The sequence below is a fragment of the Humulus lupulus genome, chromosome 5, assembly GCF_963169125.1.
Source record: "Humulus lupulus chromosome 5, drHumLupu1.1, whole genome shotgun sequence".
Taxonomy (NCBI): domain Eukaryota; kingdom Viridiplantae; phylum Streptophyta; class Magnoliopsida; order Rosales; family Cannabaceae; genus Humulus; species Humulus lupulus.
In genome coordinates, this window is record NC_084797.1 from 120,475,318 (window position 1) to 120,496,550 (window position 21,233).

Consider the following 21,233-nt stretch of genomic DNA (forward strand, 5'->3'; position numbering starts at 1 on the left):
GCGTGTGTTGACTTCACAAAAAGGGTCACAGCCTCCATATCCAGCTCGTACTAGGAGCTTCATACTTAGCTTGATCTTCGGCCTTCGGAATCCCTGCCCCAGTCTTGGACGGTGAAGGCGAGCTCTTGGGGCTTCCTCGAGCTAAGAAGGCACGACATTACGACAGAAGCTCTGGCCCTGGGGATGATCATGAGGTAATCATGGTTAGGCCGTAGCTCGGCTTGCTAATCAGCCCGTGGGAAAATCAAGGCGTACATAATACATTCAAGGTTTGTGAAACTCAAGAACCCTAGTTCTTTGATCACAACTTTAAGATTCAATAATAATAATATCACTAAGTGGACGTAGGTCATTACCATTCTTTCGGGCCGAACCACTATAATTCCTTGGTGTTTTCCTCCTTTCCGTTAGATCACTTTTCTCTTTCTTGCTTTATACTTTGTCGTACATTTGACTCCGTGTCGTTGGCCAAATCGAGGGTCAACAATTAGAATTAATTAATTTTTTACAAAAAAAAGTCAATTTAAATTTCATTTATCAACAATCAACTTGGTTTAGGTTAATTTGAAAAAAATATCAATTTAATTTAAATAGGATTTATCAACAATTAACCAAAGTTAATTTAAATCTCATTTACTAAAAAAAAAAAATTTATTAATTGGTTGAAAAAAATGATATTTTTCAAAATTTAACAAATTTTAAACTTTAAAATCAATATCTTAACTATTTTTCAAAAAATATCTTGTGTTGTTACAACTATAAGCTAATATTTTAACCATTAAAAAAATAAAATAATAATAGTTATAACAACTCTAAAATATCTCAAAATAGTTAAACAAATTCAAATATCCATGAAAATATCTAACTAACAAATTTCATATTTCAAATAATTTAAATATTAAATACTATAGAATAAACAAATATTTATATTTACAAATAAAGATTTAATAAAAATAACAAGTATTTAAAAGAAAATATCTTAAATATCTGATATCTTAATTCTAATATTTTAATATATTAAAGTATTTAAAATTAAGTTGTTAGTCTATTTTTAATTTTGAATTTGAATCTTTGTAAAAATATCAATTATTTAAATCTCAACCAAAAAATATTTCTTATTTTAAAAAAAAAAAATTAAATACAAAAACAGATTTGATATTTTTGGCTTTGATTATAAATAATCAATTTTCACATTTTTAATTTTTTTAAAAAAAAATTAATTTCTGAATGAAAAGTACCCATCACCGTGTGCAGCGCGCGAATTGGCTGGGCTGCAAGTGACAAGTGTGCAGTGGCAGGCATGCGGGTGCGCGCACGCATGGGCAGCCAGGCCAAAAAAATTTGAAAATTTGTTTGTGCAATTTTTCAAACCAAAATCATTTTCTAATTAATTTTTAACATGTTTTACACAAAATAAAGCATATATAAAAATTAATGGCATAGAAAACACAACAAAAATAACCTAAAAGGGAAATTTGGGTATTTATGCATAATGTAGGTGCATATATATAAAAAATATTATTCTTTAACATCATTTCAAAAAAATGCTACTATTTGTTTGGTTTCTAAAAATACCCTTATCATATTTTTAGGCTCCATCTCTCTTTTCTCTCTCTACTCGCTCTCTCTCGGATCACCTTTATTCTTTGGAGTTATGGCAGCCACCACCAAATCATCATCACCACCAAATTTCTTTGAAAAAACATGTACAACTTTGGCATCCCCCTCTATTGTTTTCTTCTCTCTTAAAGTGTCAATGGAGACTAAAATAAAATTCCCCGTGATAGTTTTTGATAATGTAAAACATAAACCTACTAAAATTTCAATTAAGACACTAATTTATGCATTTCGAATAGACCTGTGCATGATTTTTTGGTTTTTTCAATTTTTATCACAAATTTTTAGATCTGAAACGTAAAAATTTGTAGAAAACTCGATATACATCGATGTACCTTGATACCCAGCTCGATGGGCCCTTAAAAATCATGATTTTCATGGAAAAAAAAAACCACTTGCCTCGATAGGCCTCGACATGCCTCGATGCAAATCAATGCAATTAATAGAAAGTGCATAACTTTTCACTCGAGTGTCCGTTTGAGGTGATTTTTTTTTTAATTTGGGTATTTTCTTGAGATCTACACGCCTGAGATATGTACACACACATTTGGAAGGTTGAAATTTTGACAACATACCCAACTTTGAAAATATAAGGGTATTGTGTTTGAACTTTGGTGTGTTTTCAAGCTTTCAACTTCCCAAATATGTGTGTACACATCTTAGATATGTAGATCTCAAGTTAATATCCAAATTTTAAAAAAAAGTCACCTTAAACGGACACCCGAGTGAAAAATTATGCACTTTCTATGAATTGCATCGAGGTGTGTCGAGGTCTGTCGAGGCCTATCGATGTGTGTCTAGGCATATGGTTTTTTTTTCATGAAAACCTTGATTTTTAAGATATACCTCGATGTAACTCGATACCCATCTCGATGGACCCTTAAAATCATGATTTCCATGAAAAAAAACCACTTGCCTTGATAGGCCTCAACAGACCTCGACATGACTCGATGCAAATCAATGCAATTAATAGAAAGTGCATAACTTTTCACTCGGGTGTCCGTTTGAGGTGATTTTTTTTTTAATTTTGGTATTTTCTTGAGATCTACACGTCTGGGATATGTACACCCACATTTGGGAAGTTTAAAGTTTTAAAACATACCCAACTTTGAAAATATAAGTGTATTGTGTTGAACTTTGGTATGTTTTCAAGCTTTCAACTTTCCAAATGTGTGTGTACACATCCCAAAAGTGTATATCTCAAGAAAATACCCAAATTCAAAAAAAAAATCACCTCAAATGGACACCCGAGTGAAAATTTATGTAATTTCTATTAATTTCATTTATTTGCATCGAGGCATGTTGAGGCCTATCGAGGTAAGTGGTTTTTTTTCTTCTTGAAAATTATGATTTTCAATGGCCCATCGAAATGGGCATCGAGAGATATCGAGGTCTGTCGAGGTATATCTTAAAAATCATGATTTTCATGAAAAAAAAAACATATGCCTCGACACACCTCGATGCCACCTCAATAGGCCTCGACACACCTCGATGCAACTCGATGCAATTCATAGCAAGTGCATAATTTTTCACTTGGGTGTCCGTTTGAGGTGATTTTTTTTTAATTTGGGTATTTTCTTGAAATCTACACATATAAGATGTGTACACATATATTTGGGAAGTTGAAAGCTTGAAAACACACCAAATTTCAAAACAATACCCTTATATTTCAAAGTTGGGTATGTTTTCAAACTTTTAACTTCCCACATGTGTGTGTACACATCTCAGACGTGTAGATCTCAAGAAAATACCCAAATTAAAAAAAATCACCTCAAATGGACACCCGAGTGAAAAGTTATGCATTTTCTATTAATTGTATTGATTTGCATTGAGGCATGTCGAGACTTATCGAGGCCTATCGAGGCAAGTGGTTTTTTTCATGGAAATCATGATTTTTAAGGGCCCATCGAGCTGGGCATCGATGTCTATCGATGTATATTGAGTTTTCTGCAAATTTTTACGTTTCAGATCTAAAAAATTGTGAAAAAATTACAAAAAAAAACTAAAAAATCACGCACAGATCTATTCGAAATGCATAAATTAGTGTCTTAATTGAACTTTTAGTATGTTTAAGTTTTATATCATAGAAAACTATGATGGTGCATTTTATTTTAGTCTCCATGGAGACTTTAAGAGACAAGAAAAAAATAGAGGAGGATGCCAAAGTTGTAAACGTTTTTTCAAAGAAATTTGGAGGTGATGATGGTTTGGTGGTGGCTGCCATAACTCCAAAGAATAAAGATAACCCGAGAGAGAGAAAGGGAGTAGAGAGAGAGAAGAAAGATGGAGGCTAAAAAATTGATAAGAGTATTTTTGAAAACCGAACAAATAGTAGTATTATTTTGGAATGATGTTAAAGAATAATATTTTATATATATATATGCACGTACATTATGCATAAATAGCAAAATCTCCCAGGTATTTACTGTTCATATATATTATTAAACAAATGTTATGTATAATATTTCAATTTTTGTAATTATGGTTTTTGTTTATCGATATATTATTATATTTATACATTTTAAAATTATGGTTTTATTTAATTAATTATGAAAAGTAAGAAAATAGATATATTATTAAATCATATAAATATAAGATTTTGGTTATACGATTTAAAACATGTAATTCATATATTTATTTATAATTTATAAGTAAATTCATATTGATATATAATTGAATTCAAATATATATGTAGATAGATATTTTTGTTTTATATATATATTTGTAATATTTGAGAGAATTATTATTTTTGACGAGATCAATGCTCTATTGTTTTATTGTTTTTATGTTTAGTTAATTTTTTTTTTTTTTTGTCATTGCTAAGAGACTAACCGAATCTAAGTGTGGGGGAAATTTGATAAGTATAATTTTGATCATATATTTCTAATTTTCTTAGGCTTAGAAATTGTTAGTTTTTAGTTATTTTAATAATTTTAATTTAGTGTTTGGTATTTTGTGATTTTTATGCCATAAAGAATTTTAAGAGTTATTGCACATTTATTATTATTAAAATAGGTTAAGCTTTAATTATTTTTCGAGGAATTTATTGGATATATTTTTAATTTGGAAATAGTTAATTTTAATTTGATTTGTTTTGAGTGATAAAAGATTGTGACATTTTTGTAGAGAGATGGCAAAACAGGAAATAGAACCCAAGAGATAAAGAGGCCCAATACTATTTGAAGAAGAGCCCAGTCCACGATTTGGAGCAAAGCCACCAAGTTGGAGCCTAAGCCGAGCCGATCAATTGGTGCTGAGCTGCCAGTCATTTGTTCTCAGCCAAGAGGGTCTGACGGTTCACTTCTTTGTGAGAAAGTGAGGAATACAGACCAATAAATTGGAAAGTGTTGTACACGCGTGTGCTACTAAGGAAATCAACACTTGGTTCTTAGCTAAAGTAGGCTACTTTGCCAATAATAAAAATAAGGGCTACGTTAACTTGGTTTCTAGTTCCACTTTCTTAAGAAATTTCGTGTTTTATGGCAAACAAAATTAAATAATGAGAAATATAATTAGTAACTAGCTAAGGGGTTGTTTGGTAACACTTAAACAAATAATATTTTATTTAATTAATTAAAATTTTGAAAATTAAACACAAAATATGTTTAATAACTCTATTTTTATTTATTATTTTTTTAAATTTTAATTAAAATTTATTAAATTTTGAAAATAAAAATTTTTCACTTTCAAATTTTTTTTAAACAGTTTTCATTTTTTCCTTACATTTTTTTCTTCTCTTTTTCAAATCAACACCTCATATTGTTCAACAAAAAATAAAAATAAAATATCAAAAACGTTTATTATTTTTTGTTTTTAAAAACAAAAAACAAAAATAGTTTCCAAACACATTTTTATTTTTTTAAAATAAAAAAACAAAAATAAAATAATATTTCTATTTTTGTGTTTAAAAAATTCAAAAACAAAAATTTTACCACGCCCTAAAATATAGAAATGTCATATTTTTTATTATAGTTATATTTTGTTTTATTTTAAAGGTGATTTTTTTTTTCAGTTTTTTTTTTTGTACTTATTTTTTCTTCTATTTTTTTCTTTTTCTTTTTTTTTTCTACCCATTTTTTCCTTTATCTTTTTTTTTTTTTTCAATTTTTCTATTCCTCTTCTTCTTTATTTTTATTAATTTATCTAATTTTTTATTTCATTTGTATTTTTTTTTTCAGTTTTTTTTTCTTTTTTTTTTTTAATTTTTTCTTCATTTTTGTATTTATTATTTCTCCTCCCATTTTTTTTCTTCTTTTTTCACGCATATGAGCTTTTTTTTCTTCTTCCATTTGTTTTTAACTTTTTTTTATCAATTTTTTCATTCATTTTTTTTCTTCCATTTTCCATTATTTTTCTTCTTCTTCTTTTCATTTTTATTCATTCATAATTTCTTTTAATTTGTTTTTTTTTCATATTTTTTTTAGTTTTCTTTCCTAAGTTTTTTTCCTTCTTTTTTCTTCTTTTTTCGTACTTATTCTTTTCTCATTCTATTTTCTTCCTTTTTTCACACATATTTTAACATTACATAATTATTTTACTATTTTTTATTTATTATATTTTATTATTGTAATTTTTTTTTATAGTTTTTTCCACTATATGTAAAAAAAATCAAACTAATTTTTTTAGCATTTTCTTTTTACTGTAACCCTTATAGGAACACCAAAATTTGGAAAGAAAACTAATAAAAATATAAAAATGTGAATGGGTAGCCAGTTACCCTGAAAGGAACATTCAAATCTAGAAAAAAAATTATATGAAGAAGATGGGAGAGAAGGGAAAGGGGGTGGATCTTATTTTTTTTTTCTATCTTCAAATTTGTGGAAACTAGTTACCTTTCCGTTATTTGTGCGTATATTTCTGGGGTAACTGGTTACATTCACGTTCTTTGTGTGTATATTTTTTGGGATAACTGGTTACCTTCACATTATGATGTGTGTGTAAAGTTTTGCATTCTTTATGGTAACTAGTTACCTACGTTACTAAAATCATAGTTATTTCTTCTTCTTTTTTTAATGAAGTGTTCTTCCTCTTTTTCATTCAGATTTGATGTTTATTTTCATATTTAATATGAGTAACCCGCCACCCTCTTATGGTAACTAGTTACTCCTCCTGGTACATGTTATTTAACCTAGCTCTATATACTTTTTTACATAATTGTCAAAGATCGATCAAGTAACTGGTTACCTCACACAGAATTTGAAAAAAGAAACATACAACATAAAAATAAGAAAAAAAAATCTTTATAATAAATAAAAAATAATAAACACAATTCATATAACAATAAAATAAAAATGTTTGCAAAACAACTAAAGAAAAATTTAATATAAAATTAGTTATATAAAAATAATATAAAAAAATAATTAAATTACAAACATACCCTTCCAAATTAATAAAACTTGATTAAGAGTAAAACTATGGAATAAACAAACTTTTATACAAAAATATTGGAAAATAAACCCATAAAAATAAAAAAATCTTAAAAAAAGCCATATTTTTTTGCACACTATTAAAAATCTCATATAAAATGTAATTTCCTCTTACAAAAATGTGATTTTTAAAAAATATATACATGTGGTTTGTTTAAGAATTTTTCAATTTTATGGATTTAGTTTTCCATATGTTTGTATATAAATTGATTTGCCATATTTTTATTCTTAATTAAGTTTATTTAATTTAGGAGATTATTTTAGTCATTTAAGTATTTTTTATTTGATTATTTTTATATTAGTTTTATTATAAAATATTAGCTTAATATTTTAAAAAGGGAACTTAATCTATTTTATTTTTGTATATTGTTTAATGTTTATTTTTCATAATTTTATATTACAATTTAAAATCACAAATACATTTTTACTTTATTATTTTTAGCTTTCATCTCTTCAACTTTTTTTCTCTGTGACATCTTATTTCTCCTCCTTCTTTGTCAAATATTTTTTTAGAAAACTTCTTATTTAGCTGTCTCCCCTTCAACTCAAAATAGTTTATTATTTATTATCAATTTTTTATTAGTGTACTTATTTTTCACTATACATAAAAACTAGCTTTTTTTTTTTTTTTTACATTTTTTTCAAAGATCATGACTATTTTTTTTCCTTGTGTTGGGTTAAATAACTGATTACATTCACATTTTCAAATATATATTTTTTCTTTCAAATTTGGATGTGTTATACCCAGATTTCGAGCCATGATAAATGTGACCTCGAAAGCTGGATTCGCAGCGAATGAACTCGTAAAGTCTGAAGTATGTTCCAAGACTAGACATCAAGCCTGCAAAGCTGAGACGACTTCGAATATGGTGGCCTCAAAATCCACACGATCTCGAAGGGTAGCTCCCGAGATGCATCTGTCCTCAGGGATGACCTCGGATCATGGGTTCCGAGCCTGACGCGCGTACGATCTCGAAAGCCATGTGACCTCGGGAGATGTTATTAGCTCGAAAGTTGATGTGAGACTTGGGAGAATAAGGCCTTGGTGATATATGATAATAACCTTGAATATCTTAAAGTGTTGTCTATAAGAGACGTGGTCTACATTTATTACTGTAAATCCCCTAAAATCATGGGATATTATTTGGTTAGTTATACGCCCCCTGGTCTTCAGGGACGTTTCCTTTTATATCGGATTATAGGAATTTAAGGCCATTTGATTTATTTGCACAAAAAGAGTAACTACCCAAAATATGTGGGATAGTATTCTGCAATCTTCTCTATAAATAGAGAGGTCGTGCACCATTGTAAGGGACCGAATCTCTGAATCTTGAGAGAAAACTCTGAAGAATTCATACTTCAAGAATTTTCAGAGATCATCTTGAGTATAATAACAAAGACTCGTGGACTAGGCAGATTTAACTGCTGAACCACGTAAAAATTGTGTTTTGTATTATCATATTTATATTGGCCATCACTGTTTGTTGTTTACATGCTTTTCTTTCACGGTTGACGAAAAACGGCGTCAACAGTTTGGTGCTTTCATTGAGAGCCTTAAGCATTCATCCCTGAGTAAGTCATGGCCACTAATAATCAGAACGTTACTGAAGAAAATTACCCAAGACGTCCTGGGAAACAACCAATGGAAAACCCGGATGTTGAAGAAAGAAGTGGATCTTTCGATTCCCGGGGACCACCTGCTCCACCAAGGGATGAGGATATGTATTACAATCCTGAGCGGTATGTTCCCATTGTGGAACTTGAAAACCGGCAATTGAAGCAGCAGTTGGCAGAGGCCAACAAACGGAATGAGGAGTTGGCAAGGATAGCCGCAGAGGCTCAGGTGGCTCAGCCCCCGCCTCCACGCGAAAACCAAGTCCCTCCTCCAAGGGACGTACACGTTCCTCCCCGTAGACCCCGTGGGCGCCCACGAAAAGATGCTGCCACAAGGAGGCCGGTTCAACCTCCGGCACCAGCAGAGCCATCCAGTCCCCCTAGGCCTCAGAGAAATACTCAGGCAAGGGCCCCGGCTAACCTGCCTGTGGAAGTACCTGCGGGAACTGAGAACAACCGAACCCTTACAGAGGCTCGGACTCAAATACCTGGGAGCGCACCAAATGCGACCGACCCATCTCGGGCAAACTCTGGACCATCTAGGCCGCGACATGGATGGCAGCCACCGTCACCCATACGGTTCCCTCCATCACCTATAAGATATCCTTCGCCCCCCCGCAGGAATGCTCAACCAGTTCGAGATCAGGGCAAAAGGCGTGCGGGAGGAAGACAAGGAAACGGGGAGGCTTTCCAGGAGCGGAGAGGCGCCCCATCTGAAAAAAGTCAAACATCTCGGTCTCGCACGGCGGAGACGAGGCGACATGGAAAGAATCCATCACGAAATAACCATGCGACGAGTTTTACCAGTGATGATTCTGGAGATACCAGGTCGGTCACCAAGCATGACCGAGGTCGTAAGAATACTGGAAACCGCAGAAATCGTCCCGACCTGCGAGAGCACCTGAATCAAAGTCGGGGTAATGGTGACCCAATAAATCCGGACCTGAGGGATCGCTTGAATAGGCGTAGAGATCCCTTGCGGAGACGCGAGCCTGGAATTATGATCGATGACAACCAATTCCAGACAGTACCCCTTGCGGACCCAGTCCAAGAAAGAATCGATCAGCTTGAAAAGGCCTTTAGGCTTTTGAAAAATGAGCAAGAGAATGATCGATATGAAGACTCTGACGAGGAGCTCGAACCGTTTGCTCCCCATATTTCCAATACTCCATTTCCTCAAGGGTTTCGGATCCCTCACGTCCCAACGTTCGAAGGAAAGACCGACCCGTATAGTCATCTGAGCACGTTCAACACCATAATGAGAGCCAGTAACGTGGGTTACGAGCTCAGATGCATGTTGTTTCCAGCATCATTGACAGGACCTGCCAAAAGCTGGTTCGAAAAATATAAGAGACACTCGATAACTTCTTGGGAGCAGTTGTCTAAAGACTTTAAGAAGCAGTTCAGAGAGATGATGGGGGTCAGACCAGAGGCATCAACCTTAACTAACGTTTGACAACAGCCGGGCGAAACACTAAAAAGTTACCTAACAAGGTTTAATCTGGAAGTCGCCCGAGCTCAGAACGTAGATGACAGTGGGCACCTAATGGCTGTCCAAGCCGCCGTAATGCCGGGGAGTGCCCTTTGGGACGACATGCAAAGAAAACCAGTGAGGTCCATAACCGAGTTTAACAGACGAGCGCAGAGTTTTGTCAATGTAGAGGAAGCGAGGTCGACACTTAATGTGACTTCCCAGCCCGAAACTACAACGATAAACGTCAACTCTGCCTCAACCTTGGCAGACCTAGTAGCTCTAAAGCCTGTCGCGGAAAACCCCTCCAAGAGGAAAAAGAACGAAGGGAGTAACCCCGAAGTCGAGGGAGGAAAGAAAAAGAAAGGGGAGAGATATTTCTCCGTGTATAGAGTTTACACCGAGCTCAATGAGTCTCGGGAGAACATATACGTGGCTAATGAAAACCAGGTCCCCTTTAGGCGTCCAGACCCGATGAGAAATCAAAAATCCAAGAGGGACTCCAGTAAGTATTGCCGATTTCACAGAGACACCGGGCATACAACCGATGAATGTCGACAACTGAAGGACGAGATCGAAGGATTGATCTTGAGAGGTTACTTCTGGCAATATGTCAAAAACCAGAGTACTAGTCAGGCGGCCGCGAGCCAGAGAGTAGCCGCGCCTCCGATGGCACAAAACAATAATTCCCGAGCTCGGGAAGAAGATAGGCCCCCGCCGATAGATGGAGAGGATGTAATAACCATCTCGGGAGGGCCTCATCCCGCAGGAGTAGGCAGGAATGCCCAAAAGAGATACGTTAACGAGCTGAAAACTGGGGATGGGTCTCCTTATGAACCCGAACCTAGGGCTCCAAAACGCCAGAGGATTGAAACACAACCAATAACCTTCACTGAGGAAGACGCGTCCCATGTCCAGTTTCCTCACCATGATCCACTGGTCATCACTCTCCAGCTGGCCAATAAAAGGGTCCATCGAGTTCTCATAGACAATGGGAGCTCAGTCAACATTCTCTATAAAGCAACCCTCGAAAAGATGGGACTCTCCCTTCGTGACCTGAAAGCGTGTGCAACTACTTTATACGGCTTTTCAGGAGAAGGGACCGCCTGCATGGGATCCATCAAGCTCCCCGTGACCTTGGGAGACTACCCAGTCTCGGCAACCAAGATGATGGAGTTCGTGGTAGTAGACTTACCATCAGCCTACAATGTGCTGCTCGGGAGACCCGCCCTGGTCGGGCTGGGGGCAGTTTCATCAGTAAGGCATCTGGCCCTTAAGTTCCCGACCCCCAGCGGAGCGGAACATTGAAGGGAGATCAATTATCAGGGAGGGAATGCTACAACATCTCCTTGAGAGGAAAGAAATAGACGAGCGCACAAGCACTCGCCATCATTCAAAACAAAGACAGAACGGTCTTAGAGATTGACGAAGAGATTGATCCAAGGATTGAGGAGAAAGTTGACCTCGAACCTTTAGAGGAGCTCGAAGAAATTCAGCTCGAGGAAGCCGATCCCTCGAAAATGGTGAAGGTCGGAAAACACCTCCAAGATGAGACAAAATAGCAATTAATTTGCTTTTTGAAGAAAAATCAGGATGTCTTCGCGTGGTCGCACTCGGACATGGTGGGAATAAGTCTGAGTATAGCAAGCCACACATTGAATATAGACAAAAGCTTCCCCCCGAAGTAACAAAAGCGAAGACAGCTGGACGAAGATAGAAAGAAAGCACTAAAGGAGGAGGTTGACAGGTTAAAGGCAAACCGATTCATTAGGGATGCCTTTTACCCTGATTGGGTAGCCAATCCGGTGTTGGTCCCAAAGCCCAATGGGACGTGGCGAACCTGTATTGACTACTCAGATCTCAACAAAGCTTGCCCGAAATACTGTTTTCCGTTGCCAAGGATTGACCAGCTCGTGGATGCCACGGCGGGGCATGGCCTGATGTCCTTCATGGATGCCTATTCTGGATATAACCAGATTCCCATGCATGCCTCCGACCAAGAACATACAAGCTTCATCACGGATAAGGGGCTATACTGCTATAATGTCATGCCATTCGGGCTCAAGAATGCTGGGGCCACATATCAGCGGCTCGTGAACATGATGTTTTCAGAGCAAATAGGAAACAACATGGAAGTTTATGTCGATGACATGCTTGTCAAATCTCAACTCAACAAGAACCATGTTGATGACCTCGAAGAGTGTTTCGACGTACTCCGGAAATACAACATGAAGCTAAATCCTCAGAAGTGCACTTTTGGGGTGTCTTCAGGAAAATTCCTGGGCTTTATTGTGAACTCTCGTGGAATCGAGGCTAACCCCGACAAGATCAAGGCCCTGATTGACATGCCCTCACCTCGAAGGCACAAAGATGTCCAAAGTTTGACTGGCAGGATGGCAGCCCTAAGCAGATTCATCTCGAAATCTACGGACCGTGATCTTCCATTTTTCAACTTATTGAGAGGAGGTAAGAAATTTGAATGGACGGAGGAATGCGAGCTGGCCTTTCAGGAGCTCAAACAGCACCTTGCGGAACCACCCATCCTGTCAAAACCTGAAACGGGGGAAATACTGTACCTATACCTTTCAACCACCGAACACGCAATAAGCGCAGTGCTCGTTCGAGAAAAAGAGAAGGTGCAAAGACCCGTTTACTACATTAGTAAAAGATTACTGGGGGCAGATTCAAGATACCCATTGATGGAGAAACTCGCGCTCAGTTTAATTCATTCGTCTCGTAAACCCCGCCCCTACTTTCAGGCGCATCCCATCCATGTGCTGACTGATCAACCACTTAGGCAAGTCTTGTCTAAACCAGAAGCTTCAGGTCGACTTCTTAAATGGGTTGTTGAGCTCGGACAGTTCGAGATCACCTACCACCCGAGAACGACCATTAAGGCACAGGCGTTGGCGGACTTTATAGTGGAATGTACTGGCATAGCCGACGACAAGGTAATAACCCCGGCCCACGAGCTGTGGAAACTTTACGTCGACGGCTCATCAAATGAAAATGGAGCGGGGGCAGGGGTCATTTTGGTTACCCCCACAAGGAGCAGATTTCATTCTGCCTTAAGATTTGGTTTCAAAGCGTCGAATAATGAGGCTGAATACGAGGCTTTACTCGCGGGACTTCGTATAGCAAAGGAGCTCAAAGCTAGAGTTGTACATTGCTACAGTGATTCCCAGCTCATGGTAAATCAAATCTTGGGAGAATACCAGGCTCGCGGCACGAGAATGGCAGCTTATTTGGAGAAGGCAAAATCTGCATTGGAGTGTTTCGAATTTTATACAATCGAACAGGTTCCCCGCGAGCGGAACTCAAATGCAGATGCCTTAGCTCGACTCGCCACATCCGCTGAAAATGAAGAACTGAACGTTGTGCCCATAGAACACCTATCAGCACCTAGCATTAATGATCCAGAGGAGGAAGATGTGTGTATGATCAAAACAGAACCTACCTAGATGACCCCAATAGTTGAATATCTCGAGAACGGAGTCCTTCCAAGAGACCGGAACCAGGATCGAAAGTTGATGTATCAATTTCCCCGTTATACCATTTTGGACGGAAAGCTATACAGAAGGGGATATTCCATGCCATTACTTCGATGCGTAACCCCACCCGAAGCTAAGAAGATCATTGAAGAAATTCATGAAGGGTTCTGCGGAGATCACACCGGGGGGCATAGCCTGTCCAAGAAGATCATACGCCAAGGATATTTCTGGCCAACTATTAAAACGAATTCTTTCGAGTACGTGAAGAAATGCGACAAATGCCAGAGATTCGCCATGATTCCCTGAGCTCCACCATCCGAGCTGACCATGTTGACTTCCCCATGGCCTTTCGTGGTATGGGGCATCGACCTCATAGGCTCTCTCCCGACTGGCAAAGGTGGAGTAAAATATGCTGTAGCTGCCGTGGATTACTTCACGAAGTGGACGGAGGCTGAACCATTGGCAACTATAACTTCAAAAAAGATCCTTGATTTCGTAGTAAAAAGCATCGTGTGCCGATATGGGGTGCCGAGGAAGATCGTATCTGACAACGGAACCCAGTTCGATTGTGACTTGTTCACCAACTTTTGTGAAAAGAACGGCATAATAAAGAGTTTCTCATCAGTAGCTCATCCTCAAGCGAATGGCCAGGTCGAGGCTGTGAACAAAACTCTCAAAAGTTCTCTGAAGAAAAAGTTGGAGGAGGCGAAGGGACGGTGGCCCGAAGAATTGCCCCAAGTCCTATGGGGATATAGGACCACAGCTCGAACATCAACAGGACATACCCCGTTCTCTCTAGCATACGGCTGCGAGGCAATGTTGCCCATCGAGGTCGAAATCCCAACGATCCGAACTCAGATTTACGATCAAAGTTCAAACCACACTCAGCTCCAGGAGACCTTAGACTTGATTGAAGAAAAACGAGAAGAGGCTCAGTTAAGAAACGCTGCTTACCAGCAGCGAACTACCAGGTATTTCAACAAGAGGGTTCGAGATTGAAAGTTCGGAATGGGAGATCTGGTGTTGAGACACGTATTTTTGGCAACGCGAGATCCGGCAGCTGGAGTGCTCGGGCCGAATTGGGAAGGACCGTACCAGATAGAGTCAGTCATTCGGCCCGGTGTGTACAAACTTGCGAGATTGGACGGGAGCCTGGTATCGCGAGCATGGAATGGTGAACACCTTAGACCTTACTTTCAGTAGTGTAAGAAAAGTGTTGCCTGTAACCATGATTTTCTATATGTATTAGTCTATTTGCTTTTGAATTCCATCAAATAAAGATCTACTTTGTTCAATATATTATCTCTTTTTATCTTTTGCAATCTCTCTTAATTTAATAACCTATGGTCACACTCATAGGATATTAAGGGGGCATCATTGGTATATATACCGTATATATACCATCGGCTTAAAAAAATAAAAAACATAAAAGTATTTGGATTTAACCAGATACGCGAGCTTAGATAGTTTGGACATAACTGAATTATCAAAAACACAAGTATTTGGATTTAACCAGATACGCGAGCTTAGATAGTTTGGACATAACCGAATTATCAAAAACATAAAAGTATTTGGATATAACCAGATACGCGAGCTTAGATAGTTCGGACAACCGAACTATCAAAAGATAATAACGTTTGGATTTAACCAGATGTGCAAACTTAATAGGTTTGGAGTAAACCAGCCAGAAAACTAATCGACGATAAGTAGGAACCTAAACCTACTTCGAGATAAGTCGAGATCGAGGCTGGAATATCTTAAAGGAAAATAGTTTCGAACTCATAACCTTGGAGTAAAAACCGAGGACGAGAAAAAGTAACTAAGCAAAAAAGATATAACTAAACCAGTCACGTTACATACCATGTGAGAACTTTCGGGTTCATGGTTAAAGTAATACCCGACCTTGATAAATAACGAGATAGGAAGCGGATAATTCGAGCAAACGATGCATGAATGCATCGAGTCTCGAGCCTAAATCCACACTATGTTTGTATGAATAAATAAACATAAATGATTCATCAATATAAAATGTGCAAAATATTTCGAGCTGAGAAATGTAAAGCATATATAGGTCAATAATAAAATAAATTGTATCAACCCCGTGGGCATAAATTAAAGTAATTACAAAAATGAGAGGACGCAGCCCCAAGGTAAGATTTCCCCCCGAAGTCGGATTCAAGAAGGAGGAGTCTCCTTGGCCTTCTCAGCATCAGCAGCACCGGACCCCTCAGGACGAATAGCATGACTATCCTTCTGGGCTCCCTCCGAAACGGCCTCACGAGCAGCCTCTTCCGCCTCAAGCCAAGCATTCCACTTGTCAAGAAGCTTCGCCTCGAGAGGACCTAAGAAGCTGGTATCCAGGTCTTCGTTGTTGGCCCACATTCTGTACATGGCCGAGTCAACCACCTGGTCCTTCTTCTCTTTGTACTCAGTAAGGAGACGAGCTTTTTCACCCTCCATAATATCAAAGGTGGCGGCCTTATCTTCTTCGAGCTTTTTGTTGGTCTCCTGGAGCCGAGCGTTCTCCTTCTCAAGCTCCTCGAGCCTAGCTTTCAGCTTCCCAAGCTCGGATACCTTGGCCTCAAGCTCCTTAGCTCCTTCCTCAAGCTTAGCATTTGCTGCCTTCAGGTCATCACTTGCTTTGAGGTGGAGATCCTTCGCCTCCTGAGCGTGAGACTTGCTCGAATGGATCTCATTGTTCAACTTATAGCTGAGCTGGGCAGTAAAAGCGAGAGACTGACAAAAGAGGAAATCGTCATTAGCGCCAGAACTGTGTGATTATAACTAAGAAGTAGAATAAAACTTACCACGGCAGCGAGCTCGATGCTCTTCTCATAGAGGGCAGTGCAGTCTCGGGCATTGTTCAAGTATTGCCACTGAGGTGCTTCGAGACTGCTAAAGCTCTGGCCGATTCGGGTCATAACATCCGAGCCCAGCGTCGACCCATGGGACCCAGCTACATTATCAATTACGTACTCCTCCATGTGGGTAGAAACTGACAGCTTCTGAGTTCAAGAAGCAGAAGGCTTTCTAGGAAGTGGACCGATTGTAGGCCGAACCACTACAGGAAGTTAGGGCCCGGTCATGATAAAGGCATTGACCTGCGAAGTCGATACCACAGTTGCGGCACCGACCTGCGAAGACGGCGCCGTGATGGAGCTAGTAACAGGAGGAGCTGGGTGAGGAGGTGTCTTCTCGGTCCTTTTGGGAACTTTGGTGGGCTAATCCACCTTTCGCGACCCCGCCCTGGGACGCTTGCTCCTTTTGGCGCCACCACTCTCGATGATATTGTCGAGGTCGGAGTCCATGGCACCTGCACAGTTCAAATCGAAGTTAGACATAATGATAATAAGCTTGGAAAATAAAAAAGAAAAAACCAAGTTAAGAAAGACCTAACTGGAACTCTCCCCCGAACTAGAGCTCGGGGACCATGAAATTCCCCCATCTTCAGAAGAGGTGGGGGGAGTACCTTCCCTATAGGTGGACGTCAACCTCGAAAGGTCCCTATAGTCGTTTGTCCCATATTGGACGGCTATCCCGTCCCACACTTCATTCAGACTATACATGGAGTCATACTTCCCGAGCCAACTATCAAACCTATGAACTCGGTCGTCTACCCAAGTCCAAATATAGAAGTGGTCCCTATCGTCTGGGCACAAGACTAACCTATCGAGTTTATATTTTAGTAAGGTGGGGGACCACATTCTCGAGCTAAGGATGACTTTACCTTCTTCATCCGAGTCTGAGCTCGAGGCTTCATCATTAGCCTCATTCCTCGATGGCGGACTCCTTCTGCGAACTGGAAGTGGGGGCCTCACCTCTCTCCTCGGAGGGAGGATGCCTGTGGGCAAAGGCACCTGCTCCCAATGTTCATACTTTTTATTGGACCAGTCAAAGGTGGACTGGCCCTCTCCCAAAAGTCCGCAATCTCGGAGCTTATCCTCATGTAAAAGGTATAAGAGAGACCTCCTGCCATGAGGGAGTTGGAGCAGGGTCTCTCTATGCCCCTTCATTGCCTCGTCAGGAGTAGGATGCTGAAAATTGGCTGGAAAGCAAGACACATTTCAACTAAGTACGGATCTTACAGCTAAAATCCCGAGCACAGAGATAAAAAAAAGGTTGGAATACTTACGAATCCGCCTGAATGAGTAGCATCGAGTCGGAGACAAGCCATCTGTCCAGAAGAAGGCTTTCTTAAAATCAGGTGGGTGATTGGGAAGGTCCTCAAATACCTTTTTTTCTTTGGGATAGCTCGAAAGGTAATAAAAGCCATCTCCTCCCCGAGCTCGGGAGGGATTGCTTTTCAGACAAAAGAGATATAAAATCTCTTGCGGTGAAGGCCCCTTCCACTTCAGCTCGTGGTATAGCGACCTCAGGGCAGACAGAACCCTGTAAGAATTGGTGTTGAGTTGGAACGGAGCCAACCCAAAAAAATCCGTGAAGTCCTTGAAAAAAGAATTCAAAGGCAACAGCGCCCCTGCCTTCATGTGTTCCTGGCTCCATGTCGCGTATCTCAGCCTGTTGTCACGGTCCCCGGGGGCGTAACAGCTTCGTTCGTGAGCGGCCGGAGCTCGACACTTCAAGGAACTTGACAACCTGAGGCCATGGAAGGCCAGAATGTCAGTTATCTGACTTGTCGAGGTAACCGAGCTCCAATAGTGCTCGGCCTCGAAGATTTCTCTCCTCGGTTGCGAGGTAGAAGGCTCCCCCATAAGTGAAAATTGGAGCTCTCCCGGGCTGTACGCAACAGTCACTGTCAGTTTAGGGTCGAGTGGGACCGGCCTGGGCCCTGAATTGGATTCTGGGTAAATAGCCTCTCGAAGGGTCCACCTCTTCTTCTCTATGACCTCGTCAATTTGGCGACGGTAATGAGCTCGAATGTCCTTCCGTTCGCGGGCGAGATCGTACTCGCGAATTCGACGTTGATTTCGAGCAAACAGCGATTCCGGGCTCGGGGTTTTGGGCGAATAAGGGATTGCCAGCAACGACCCCCAACGTCTTTCCAGATTCTGTGACATCTAGCGAGAAAGAAAAAATGGTGAGGGCCATGCATGCAAGAATTACGAGCTTGACAGGACGAGCTCGGAGTTTAGGAACAAAACAAGCTCGATACTGTTATCCAATAGATTAGCATTTGTGACGTGGCAGATAATCTCTTGACACGTGGCTAATACCTGGAAGGCGTCTGCTAGAGTATCAACTAGGATGCACAGCAGAAGCAGGACAAGCCTGTCTTACCCACGACCAGGCTGGTCGGTAGTTCCGCAGGCAAGGCAACAATTATGGGAAGATCTTTATGAATCCCGAATTTATCTCATGCAATCTTCTGGATATCCCATTATTCAGGGGATAATATCTGTAACAATATTTTGTAACCCTCCATGAGCCTATAAATAGCAAGAGATAGCTCAAGGGAATGGGACCTTTTTTTTTGGAGCTTCTGAATCATAGAGATTATAGAATTTCTCCTAGTAAACTTGTATTGTTTGTCAGAAGTGTTGAAACTCATTGAACCCAAGTTCTCTGATCACACTTTTGATTCCATATCAATATCATTCTAAGTGGACGTAGGTCATTTCCAGATCCTGGGGCCGAACCACTATAAATCACTGTGTTTTCTTTACTTTTGTCATTACGTTATTCTCTATACATTCGTCTATATCATTCATATTTTGACTCCGTGTCAGTTGGCTAAATCGTGGGTCAACATTCTGGTGCTTTCATTGAGAGATTGATTTGTTGCTATTAAGAAAACCAATGGCGAAAGCAGGAAGGAAAACTGGGCAGGCAACTGCCGCTGCATCGTCGAACCCACCACCTCCTCCTCCCCCTGCAAGCATGGCGGAAGATGAGCCGCAACTAGATTTTGAAGAGGAGGAAATGGACGATGCGACGCTGAAGAGCACCCTGGGCGCGTTGCAAGAAGAATTGGCTAGTCTGAGGGCCAATCAAGAGACTGCCGCAGAAGTTATGGCGCGACAGCAGCAGGAGCTTGATCGTCAGCGGGCAGAGTTGAGCGAGAGACGAGCAGAGGTGGATCGCCGCCAAACCGAGGCCATGGCAGCCCTTGAAGCAGCCTTGCTGTTGGCTAGAAATTAGGCCGCACCTGCCTCGCAGCCTAACCAACCTGAAAATGGGCCACCTCAGAAGGGTCCCAATCCTAGCCCACCAGTTCAGCCTTCAAGTCCGCAAAGGCCTGAGCAGCCTCAGACGCCCCATGACGATGTCCCGTTGGACCCCGAGGCAAATCCGCCATCCCAAGCTGCTCGGGGTAATTCCCCGCAGCAAAGGCAGAATAGGACCGAGCGTCAGCCTCGTAGTCCTAGGCGCCATGAGAATGACAGGCCAAACCAGGCGAACAGAGGTCACTACCCTCCTGGTAACAGAAGGGACTCAGAACTAGGCTCTGCGGTCCGTGGACCCCCACGACATAACGATGCACAGGGACACCGCGACCAGCGCAGGCCACCCTCTAACGCTCGGGGCGTTTCTGCCAGAGATGGTAACAGAGGGAACAGTCAGTCTCACCACAGCCAGTCAAGGTTCAGAGATGGTCATGGATACAATGAGGCCGAATCAGGCAAGGGAAATGCTGGTGGGAGGAATGGAGAAAGAGGTAAAGGCAGGAGTCAAATACCTCAAGGTGACCAGCCAAATAGACAAGATGCTGGGGGGCAGCCCAGACAAAATAATGTCTTCAACCGGCTCGGAGGTAGCGAGCAACGAAGAAGAGAAGAGGACCTGAGAGATGTACTCAACGATCGTCGAGAAAGGCACGGCGAGAACATCCCCCCAGCCACAGAGGCCACCACAATTCTTGCTGCAGTGCAAGCCCAGATAGACGCACTCAATCAGGCTGTGCAGCAGCTGGTCGGAGGAAGGACTTCTTACATCGACCACGACAGGAGGAAAGGTACTCCTTTCGTCTAGAGGATAGCTAACACCGAAACTCCCAGCAAGTTCAAAATGCCTACGCTCCCGAACTTTGATGGATATGGGGACCCAATCTCGCATGTGAATAAATTTGAGATTCAGATGGACATTCAGAAAGTGTTCGAAGACGCTCGGTGCAGGATCTTCCCTGCAACACTTTCTGAAGCAGCACAGGAGTGGTTCTTTAAGTTCCCACCTGCAAGCATAGTTTCCTGGGAAATGTTCGTAAGGGAGTTCTACGGACAGTTCTATGCGGGTCGTGTGCACCCAACTGAAGCAAACCAGCTGGTCGAAATCCACCAGCAGGATGGAGAATCACTGAAGGATTACATCCAGCGCTTTATGCGAGCAGCAGCTGGAGCAAAGACAGTCAGAGACGAAGGAAAAATGATGGCTATAACCGCAGGAGTGAGACGCCGTTCGCCTCTATGGAAGAGTCTTCGTAAGGACGGGGTTAGAACCACCCAGGAGTTCTTGGACTGAGCTGATCGTTATATCAAGCTCGAAGAGGCCATTGCTGATGATGGAAAACCCTCGAACAAGGGTAAGAAGGCCGCCGAACCCGCCAAAGCCGCCAATGGTTCCAAACCTGATGGCAACGGCAAAGGCAACGGGCACAGCAATGGTAATGGCAAGAACGGTGGGAAACGGCCGCACAATGAGCCTTCAACCTCCGATAAT